This window comes from Eptatretus burgeri, chromosome 1 (assembly GCF_056783735.1).
Source record: "Eptatretus burgeri isolate ZD-2024b chromosome 1, Ebu_testis_v1, whole genome shotgun sequence".
Lineage (NCBI taxonomy): Eukaryota > Metazoa > Chordata > Myxini > Myxiniformes > Myxinidae > Eptatretus > Eptatretus burgeri.
This window is the reverse complement of record NC_140961.1, coordinates 155,112,638-155,122,495: the sequence shown is the minus strand read 5'-3', so window position 1 is coordinate 155,122,495 and position 9,858 is coordinate 155,112,638. Positions and strand designations below refer to the sequence as shown.

Here is a 9,858-nt window from a genome sequence, read left to right as displayed (position 1 = left end):
TAGAAGAAAGATGGTGTGCTGGCAATGGAGGAAGAAGACGAAGAAGAAGGATCGGTACTCGTGGGAATGCAGTGAGAAAGGTTGTTGTTTTTGTAATTTAAGACAAGAAACAGAGTGTGTTGTTGGGAGGGATACATGGTGGGCGATGGGGAAAGTGTGGAAAATAGCAATTTATGGTAATAGGGAGAGAATACAAGGAAAATGATCGTCACCGAGAGGGAAGGACGAGTAGGCCTCAAGGAGCCCGATAAGACAAGGTCGATGAAAACTCACAAAATATCACGATTTTTTGAAACAAAACTGAACTAGGAACACAACGTAAACTTGTACCTAAGAAAATAAACAGTTAAAACATGACAAATAATGACTAGAAACTTAACTTTGAGAAAGTCTGCAGAGACTCCGAGAGAACCAGCCATCTCTTCAAACCCATAACCGGAAGTCCCAACGACTTGAGGGTCTTACAGGGTCTCGGGCAGTGGTGTACCAAAGGTATGGCAGGTATGGCACATGCCCTGGGCGCCACTTGAAGGGGGGTGCACCACTGAGCAGGACTCGGTCCCTGTCAAGAATGGAATATTGAAGTTGAAAGACTTCAGAGACAAAATAAACAAATGGCTGATGAGGACTCGAGAAATGCTGTGTTAACAGCTAAGGAGGAACTGGAAAGAGTCATGAAGGGAACACTGGACCGTCTTCACAGAAAAATATATGAAAGGTTAGCTCCTTTGCACGGCACTGTGTTACGGCGCCGACAGTAACGACCAAAAAAAGAAGTGTGAAAATTTGGGCGAATTGTACAGCTCAGATGTTGATGGACAGCAGCTATATGAATAAATTTTGGATTTTAGAATGTTGCTATCAAGTCGGGCCAACATGAAAATATCAAGATCTGAAAAGCTTCTCGAATTTATTGTTCAGTCTGGAGATGAGAGCGCCTTCACCGATCTTCGCATTGCTATTCAATTAATGCTAGCCATCGCAGTTTCCTTCACCAACTGTGAGAGATCATTCAGCAAGTTAAAATGAATACTTTCATATTTGAGAGCCTCCATGGACCATGGGTCAAGACAGACTCTGTGATCTTGCTCTGCTGAGTGTAGAAAGAGAAGAAACTGAAAAAACTGACTTTGAACACATCATCAACCAATTTGCCTCAATTAAATCAAGGAAGGTGGAGTTGTAATTTTCATGTCGTGCCTTAATTTGTTAATTAAAAGATTAACGAGCTTGGATTGTATTTTTGAGCTGATATTATGGTAAAATTATCTAAAAGATGGGTGTCAGATGTTTGGACACGGGCGCTATTTTCCAGAGATACGCCCCTGGTCTCGGGGGTCATGAGTGTCCTCTAGGTCTTAAGGTTCTGAAAGGGTATTCGTGGTCCAAAAGGTCCTCGGGGTATTAAGTGTCTTTGGGGTATTAAGGGTCGGAGGAGTATTTAGGTTCTTCAGCTTACAAAGGTCTTTTGCGTTTTGTGTCATGAAGGATCTTAAGTGTCTTGGGGACTTTGAGGGTATTCAGGGTATTTGAAGGTTTAGGGGTGTTATGAGTTCCTAATGGTCTTTGGGGTCTTGAGGGCCTTGAGGGTCTTAAGATTCTTCAGGATATTATGGGTCTTAGAGAGTCTTAAAGGATCTTAGGCATCTTAAGGTTATTAGAGGTCTTCAGTTGTCTTAGGGGTTGTAAGGGTTTTAGTGTTCTTCGGGGTGTTTCAGTGTCTTTGGGTTCTAAAGAATCTTAACAATATTATGGGTCTTCATGAGTCTAAAGGGTTGGGTCTTAAATGGTCCTCAGGATCTTAAATTCGGTATTGGGGTTATAAAGTGTATAAATGGTCTTAATGGCCTAAAGGTTAATAGCTGCCTAAGGGGTCTAAAGTGTCTTTGTGGTCTTGTGGGTCTTAAAGGGTCATAAAGAATCTTCATGGTCTTAAAGGATCATAAAGGGTCTAAAGAGTTATATGAGTCTTCCATGGTCTTCAGGATCTTGAAGGGCTTTTTGGTTATAAATTGCCTAAAGGGTCAAAGGTGTCTTAAGGGTCTAAATGGGACTTAGAGTGTTAAAGGGTCTTTAGGGTGTAAGATGTCTATTGGTGTTAAGGGTCTTGGGGGTATTAAAGGGTCTTCGATATGTTAAGGATCTAAATGGTTTTATGGGATTAAGGGGTCTTCGGGATGTCAAGGGATCAAAAGATATATGGGAGCCTGGAACATTTACACATGGATGGACACATACACGGCTCTTTTAAGGTAAAGATACTCACGTGGGTTGACAAAGACCACGTCAATGGGGGTTCAATATCCCCCCATGTTTTTTCGAAATTGTGTAGACTTGTGGGGTGCGGCTCGCGACGCTCAACTCACCACATGTCACTGCAGAAGCACATGCTTGTTTTGACTGGTGATAATAAATGTACGTGAGTTGCTGTGTTGTCATGATTTACGCCAATCATAATATCGTACAATCATTTCTTTTGTACAAATTTATTTGTAATATTGTTGATACTATTTATTTGTAATTTATTTGTAATCTGAAAATTTACAAGTGGACCAAAGCCCGAAATGGTCAAGTGTCCGAGCTGTCTAATCTGTCTGAAGGGTGTAAGGGGTCTAATTGGTATTAAGGGACTTAAGGTATGTAAAGGTTTAAAGGGTGAAGTGATTTAAAGTTTTGAAAGGATCTTAAAGGTAAAAGGAGTCTTTGGGGGTCTTGGGATATTGGAGGTCTTCAAGGGTCTTGGTGGTCTTAAGGGGTCTTCAGTGTTGTCAAGGGTCTTATGTGTCTTAAGGGTCTTTAATATCTAAAATGGTATGTGTGGTCTTTGGGTCTTTGGAGTCTACGGAGTCGAAAGGTCCTTCGACATATATACGAGGTGTGTTCAAAAAGTATCCAACTTTAATTTTTTGTGCTTAAACAAATGAAGCTTGGGAGGTGTGGTTTGGTGCACGTATGTCGGCGATCCTAATTCGTATGCGTGAATATTTTCCCACCTGCAGAAGCTGTCAGTCACCGACAGACCGCCGATGAGTGAGGAAGTGTAAGTGAGCGCCGTCGGATTTTCGTTTTTGACAAAATGAAGGAAAAACTTGAACAAAGCGACTGCATCAAATTTTGTGTAAAGCTTGGCGATTCCCAAGTGGAAACGATCTGGAAGATTCAACAGGCCTTCGGGAAGGAAGCAATGGGCACCACACAGATAAAAGAGTGGTACAACTGCTTCAAAGATGGTCGCACATTAGTGGAAAGTGAAACACGTTCTGGTAGGCCCTCAACATCCCGAAATGAGATTGTCATTGACCAAGTGAGGACCCTGCTGATGCAGGATCATCGAAACACGATCAGAGAACTTGCAGACGAGGAGGGCGTCAGCATTGGATCCGTTCATTCCATTGTGACTGAGGATTTGGGCTTAAGGAGAATCTCAGCGAAGTTCGTGCCAAAGCTGCTAATGATCGAGCAGAAGCAACTCCGTTTGGAGATCGCACAGGACATGCTGGAGACTATGAACAGCGATCCCAACTTCTTCAACACAGTGATCACTGGCGATGAGACCACAGTGATCCGTAACTTTGTCAAAAACGAAAATCTGACTGCGCTCACTTACACTTCCTCCCTCATCGGCGGTCTGTCGGCAACTGACAGCTTCTGCAGGCGGGAAAATATTCATGCATACGAATAAGGATCGCCTACATACGTGCACCAAACCATGCCTCCCTAGCTTCATTTGTTTACGCACGAAAAATTAAGGTTGGATACTTTTTGAACACACCTGGTATATATATATATATATATATATATATATATATATATATATATATATATATATATATATATATATATATATATATATATATATATATATATATATATATATATATATATATATATATATATATATATATATATATATATATATATATATATATATATATATATATATATATATATATATATATATATATATATATATATATATATATATATATATATATGTATTTATATATATCTCTTCTTCTTCTTCTTCTTTCGGCTGCTCCCGTTAGGGGTCGCCACAGCAGATCATCCGTATGATCCGCATAGTGATTTGGCACATGTTTTACGCCGGATGCCCTTCCTGATGCAACCCTGGTCGCCTCTTACGACACACAGGGATATGGTACACCTATTTTTAACCGGGGTGTACACCGGCCCAGTATACTGATACTCATTTCGCCGACCTCGGAAGGATGACAGGCTGAGTCAACCCCCGGGTGTATTAATTCAGTGGCTCAACGGGGCTTGAACTCAGGACCTTTTGGATCCCAAGCCGGTGCCCTAACATCTGCGCCAACACACCAGGCATATATATATATATATATATATATATATATATATATATATATATATATATATATATATATATATATATATATATATATATATATATATATTTATATTGAATATTAAATAAATACAAATATCAAGTGAATCGGAGCAAATTTGACGATTAATGTTACCTTGACCTTTGACCTTTTGACTAATTGATCTAAAAACAATAGGCTTCCAGCTTGCTATGACCTCCACCAGGTGGTTAAGTTTCATGGAAATCACAATAAACATGTGACATGTACATGATTGGCATACAAACAGACAGAAAGACAGACAAGCAGACAGAATAACAGACCAGACCAACTAATGTACTTGTGGACCTTTGATTTTGAAAGTAACAAACAGACATAAAAACATGGGTGACTAGAACGGCACTCGGTGGAGCACATACTTCCACCAGGCTGAACAGTTTACATTTTGTTTCCCACTACATCCAGACCTTAAATTAAATCTAATTGGTTTGTTCTTGTCACCTCCCCACCTCATCCACTAAGTTTTGTCATACTCTCTTCACAACTTTTGAAATATCATGCTATACAAGATATCGGTTTTGGCCCCATCTTTAAATGGTGAAGAATCACTTAAAGAAGAACCTCAAGAAGATATTGTTGCGAATTCGCGCCCGCCGGCGTGCGGACGGCCGCTCGACTCGAATGGCGGCCGCCTCGCCGACCGGAAGGGACAATTCAGTCGTGACCCTCTCGGACCAACGCCGGGAGCTAGTCACGGGTGGGGGTTTAACCTCACCACGATCGTGCCAATTGCCCACCCGCGCAGGATAGGGTCACTCGCCAAATTCGATCTACCTAAGTACCTGCGCGAATGGTCGACCGGGCGATTGCACCACACCACAGGCCGACTCCGGACATTAACCACTTAAGCGGTCCATTCCGTGCTACAGTGATAACCGAGCGGTGTTATCGTCCACCTCGACAGTTCCGATAAATAATTATCGGGCGTATTAAGCCCACTACGAACCCTTTACGTGAAGAAGGATGGAGGGTCAATAAAATAAAAGACGAAGCGAAACGCGAAAACAGTTCACACAATGCACATTTATTACGCGACACACGGAAAGCACACATATGCAGCCAAACAGTCAAAATGCACATGTAGCAGTTAAAACAAAAGAAACAATGACGCAGTTACTACTGAACACGCGTACACATGGTAACACTTATACAGTTCTACTTTACAGACGGCGCCAACACACATTTACTCAAAAGCAAAGGAAAGCAGCCACCCTCATAGACAAGGGGGCAGACGGGCCTGTCGGCCAATATGCGCGCGTGACCTGAAGGAGCGGCCAGAACCGCGAGACCGGGTGGGTCCTACCGCGTCCTCGTGACACATTGGTGGACGAGCCGCAGATGTGGCCGCATTGCTGTGCCCCGACTCTGTGCTCCTTGGCGGGTTTCGTTGGCACGACATTTGGAGTGGGGTGGGAACGGGGCCCCCTTTATGCACTATCTCACCGCGGGGGAAAGGGGGAATTGTTGAAGCTCTGGGAGAGGAGAATGGCTGGCTGGCTTGGGTCCCGCGACGAGCGATCTCACACCGCGACCTCGTCGCCGACCGGCGTCCTTCTCGCCTCGGACCCGAGCTCCTTTTCCTCTTCCCGCAACTCTCCTCAGCCGACTGCAGAACCCAACTCGATGCCTTCGCCACCCGACTCCACTCTCTGCCACACCAATGACTCGACTCACTCTGCCCTGCTGACATACACTGCTACTGCCACACTCTGCGGCTGCCACACTCTGCTGCTGCCACACTCTGCCCTCCAACCAAAAACTGACTCTCCCACGATTTGCCTTGTGCTCGCCGTTTAATAGGCCGGCGAGACAAAACAATATGCAAATTTCCGGATCAGGATGACCTCGGGGGTGGAGCCACGCTCGCCCATTGGACGGAGGAAAAGTGGGCGTGAACCTCCCCTGATCCTAGAATTTGCATTTATCGATTTCACACCAACGCGCCTGGAGGCGGTGCCAAGCCGCTCCGTGCTTGCTAATTGGACGGATCAGAAGTGGGCGTGTAGCGTTCCTGATCCGGATTCTCCCTCGGAAAGGCCGCTATTTGCACGCGCGGCTCGGTGCATACCGCTGAACGAGCCCAAGACAGCCTGACGCTCAGTATTCACAGGTGGTGCGGGAATGGCCGTAGAAGGAGAGAGGTGAGGGTGGTGGAGGGTTTATCAGTGGTGGTTTGATGGTTATGGCGGTTGAGACGTGGTTGGTTCAAAATAAAGATAGAACAGAAAAACGGCTATCTCAAAGCGTCGCAGCCCGAATGAATCACATAAATTTCCTCTAAACAACGGGTTTGGGGCTAACTACACATGTACTTAGAGTTATCTCACCTATGGGCCCTGTATGGTGATTTACGAATTTCCACAGCCGTAACAATATTAAAAACCATCGCTTGGAATTGTAACTCAAACTAATTACAATTTGAAGCTGTCATGGTTCGGTGATGATCCTGAAGAGCCCTCGACACAAAACTTTGAGAACAAGAAAACTTCACAAAGATCTGCATTCTCACTTTGATATTTTCAATAAAAAAATTTGTTCATTGTACTTTTTATATTTGAATCTTATTTTCCAGATATTATGTTAAATGTTTTTTTTTATTACTATTTGCTCATATATTGTTTCTGTGGAGATTTTAAACAAAATTTATCGCATAGAAATGGAAATGTCGTTTTACTTTATTTATTCCAGATAAGCTATGCAGCAACATGTAAATGTCTAAGTGACAAGAAGGAATATCCATCTTTTTTTCGCACCATACCGAGTGATGCTTTCCAAGCCACAGCAATGGCTCGCATCGTGTCTCATTTCCATTGGGTTTTTCTGGGAGCATTGCAAGATGATTATGATTATGGAAAACAAGGAATCGCTCAATTTGCAAAGGAAGTGGAAAATAAAGGGCATTGTCTCGACTTTATCGAAACGATTCCAAATGTTGAGGAAGTGGACAAAATTAACCTTCTTGGTGAGGAGACTGTTCTCTATTCATAAAGATGATCACATGTATGATTTATTTTATTGTCATAATTTAATGACACTTGATGAAGAAGTATCTTCATTTTTAGTTTTAAGATTTGCATTCAAACAAAATGGAGTGTTTCTGGAATTCATGTTCGAGAATAATGAGACACCAATGAATATTTCCATTCGTATTTAAATATGTTGTACATAAATATCAGCAACTTCTTCGAACTCTAACTCTGTTTCAATACACAAAAAAAAAACACGCACACATTCACACACACACGTTGAAGAAGTCAGCACACAATCGCCTCGTTACCCCATCTCACTCACCGCTTTGGTCCATTGATGGGGACCCCAAACCCACGACTCTGGTGACAAGGAGAAGGAGAGAAAGGAGGTGCAGTGTTAGGGTGAAGGTTCGGGTTATGGCAAGGACATGGATACATCCTAATCGATACTAATAAAATTGTGTGTGTGTGTGTGTGTGTGTGTGTGTGTGTGTGTGTGTGTGTGTGTGTGTGTGTGTGTGTGTGTGTGTGTGTGTGTGTGTGTGTGTGTGTGTGTGTGTGTGTGAATTACTGTGTCACTGTGTCTCCTCCATAACCCCAAAACCATGAAACCGAGGGGCCCCAATCTTTGCATGCATACTAAAGGAACTCAAACGTAGTGCTGGAATAAAAATTGAGTTTGGGTGAGGTTAAGCATCCCTTTTGACGATAATTTATAGCCTTATTTAATTATCATTTATCAAGGCGTCATCCTTGGTCAGCTCTCAGTCAATTTTCTGGGGCATTAATTTGCCATTTTGTTTGGCCTATTCAAACATGCCTTTATTTGGATACACTATCTACTCTCACGGACTAATTCATGTGTCGACTGGTCATCAAAGTATTATATCTCATTTGAGAATCGGATCTTGTGGGCTAAATAATTGTCGAAATCTAGAGTGAAATCTGAAAATTTTCATAAATTTGTGATTTTTATAATGAAGTGTATTTATTGAACCAAAGCATTGAGCTTAATTTTTTTATCCTGTTTGGACGATTATATTTACCGAGGAGAGAATGAAGGAATGTGCAGAAAGTGTAACGTCATTGAGAACAACATTGTGCTCTGTAACCTACTTTTGCAATCCAATGCGATATAATCCATAGGGGTCATTTTTTTCCTGAATTTACTTATGCAGTTTGTTTTTTCACCATTTTGAGTGATCTGCTTTCATGCAAAAATATTTATATAAATATGCCAATAATCGCTGAAATATATTAATAGTCGGCAGTTGCTGGAAACGAAGAAATATGTAGATAGCACAAACTTTAAGACTGGGGTAGCCAACAAGGTGCCTGCGGGTACTTGGTCACTCGAGGGACCACGTGAGTTGCCCACAGGGCATGTTCTAGAAATAGCACTCATCCACATGGAGCTACGTCTAAAATTTGTATTTAATTGTGCTGCTGTTCTTTTTGAATCAAAAACACTTGCATTATTTTTTATTTTAAAATGACAATATTGAATATAAAATTTAAAAAACAAAAATGTTTCTTGTATAGATGAAATCTGACCCAGTCTGGGTTCAGAGTTAATTTTCCCGCGCAAGTCAAATCTCCATTTTTCTTTTCGCTAAGACAAGCTCGGGAGCAGCTACTATGGGGCGCAAGGTGCGGTTTTCACCCTAAACATGGCAGAAAAGTGAAAGAAAACTTACTATTTTCACAATGATTGGGAGGAAGAATTTTTTTTTTACAACAGTGAAAGAAAAGTGCGTACGTCACATTTGTGGGGCGACTGTGGTGATGGCAAAGCGGTACAATGTGGAGAGACACTTCAGTACGTGTCATAAAAGCTACCATACTAACTACCCACCTGGCAGCGCACTAAGGGCCCAAAAAGCCTGTGAGTTAAAGGCAACTTTGGGCAAGCAGCAGTCCTTTTTCACGAGGCCGGTGAAAAAGTCCCAAAAAACAACGGAAGCTTCATTTAGAGCTGCAATTTTTTTTTAATAAAGAACAAGAAAGCCTTTTCAGATAGAGAGGTCTTGAAATGTGCAATGATGGTTTTTGCAAATACTGTGTTCAAAGACGAGAAGAATGGTTCCGATGCCATCTCCACTCTCCCCGATGTCCAACTGGGTGCAAGTACGATGGTTAGAAGAGTGTCGGATATGTCAGGGAAGTTGACAGAGCAGCTGGACTGGGATCTGGCTAATTGCGGGTGGTTTAGCATCCAGTGTGACGAGTCCGTGGACAGAAGCAGTACACCGCAGCTGATGATGTTTATCCGAATGGTGTTTGACGATTTCTCCACAAAAGAAGAAATCCTGACACTACTGTCCCTGAAGACAACAATGAGGGGAGTTGACATTGAGATCGCGATGAAGAGTTTCTTCGTGGAGAAAAAGGTACCATAAGAAAAGCTGGTGTCGGTGACTACAGACATGGCTCCCGCTATGACGGGTCGACATGCAGGCCTCATTGCACAATGCAAAGGTGACACA

The 9,858-nt window shown here is 42.4% G+C and overlaps 1 protein-coding gene across 1 annotated transcript in view; it reads left to right on the top strand.

The window, feature by feature from the left end:
* The first annotated feature begins 39 nt into the window (after positions 1-39).
* LOC147035801 (extracellular calcium-sensing receptor-like) overlaps positions 40-9,858 on the top strand; it is a 72,085-nt gene continuing 62,266 nt past the window's right edge. Inside the window, exon 1 of the mRNA XM_085869581.1 lies at positions 40-80. The gene's annotated coding sequence lies outside the window, so the exon portion shown is untranslated. The remainder of the gene's footprint in view (positions 81-9,858) is intronic.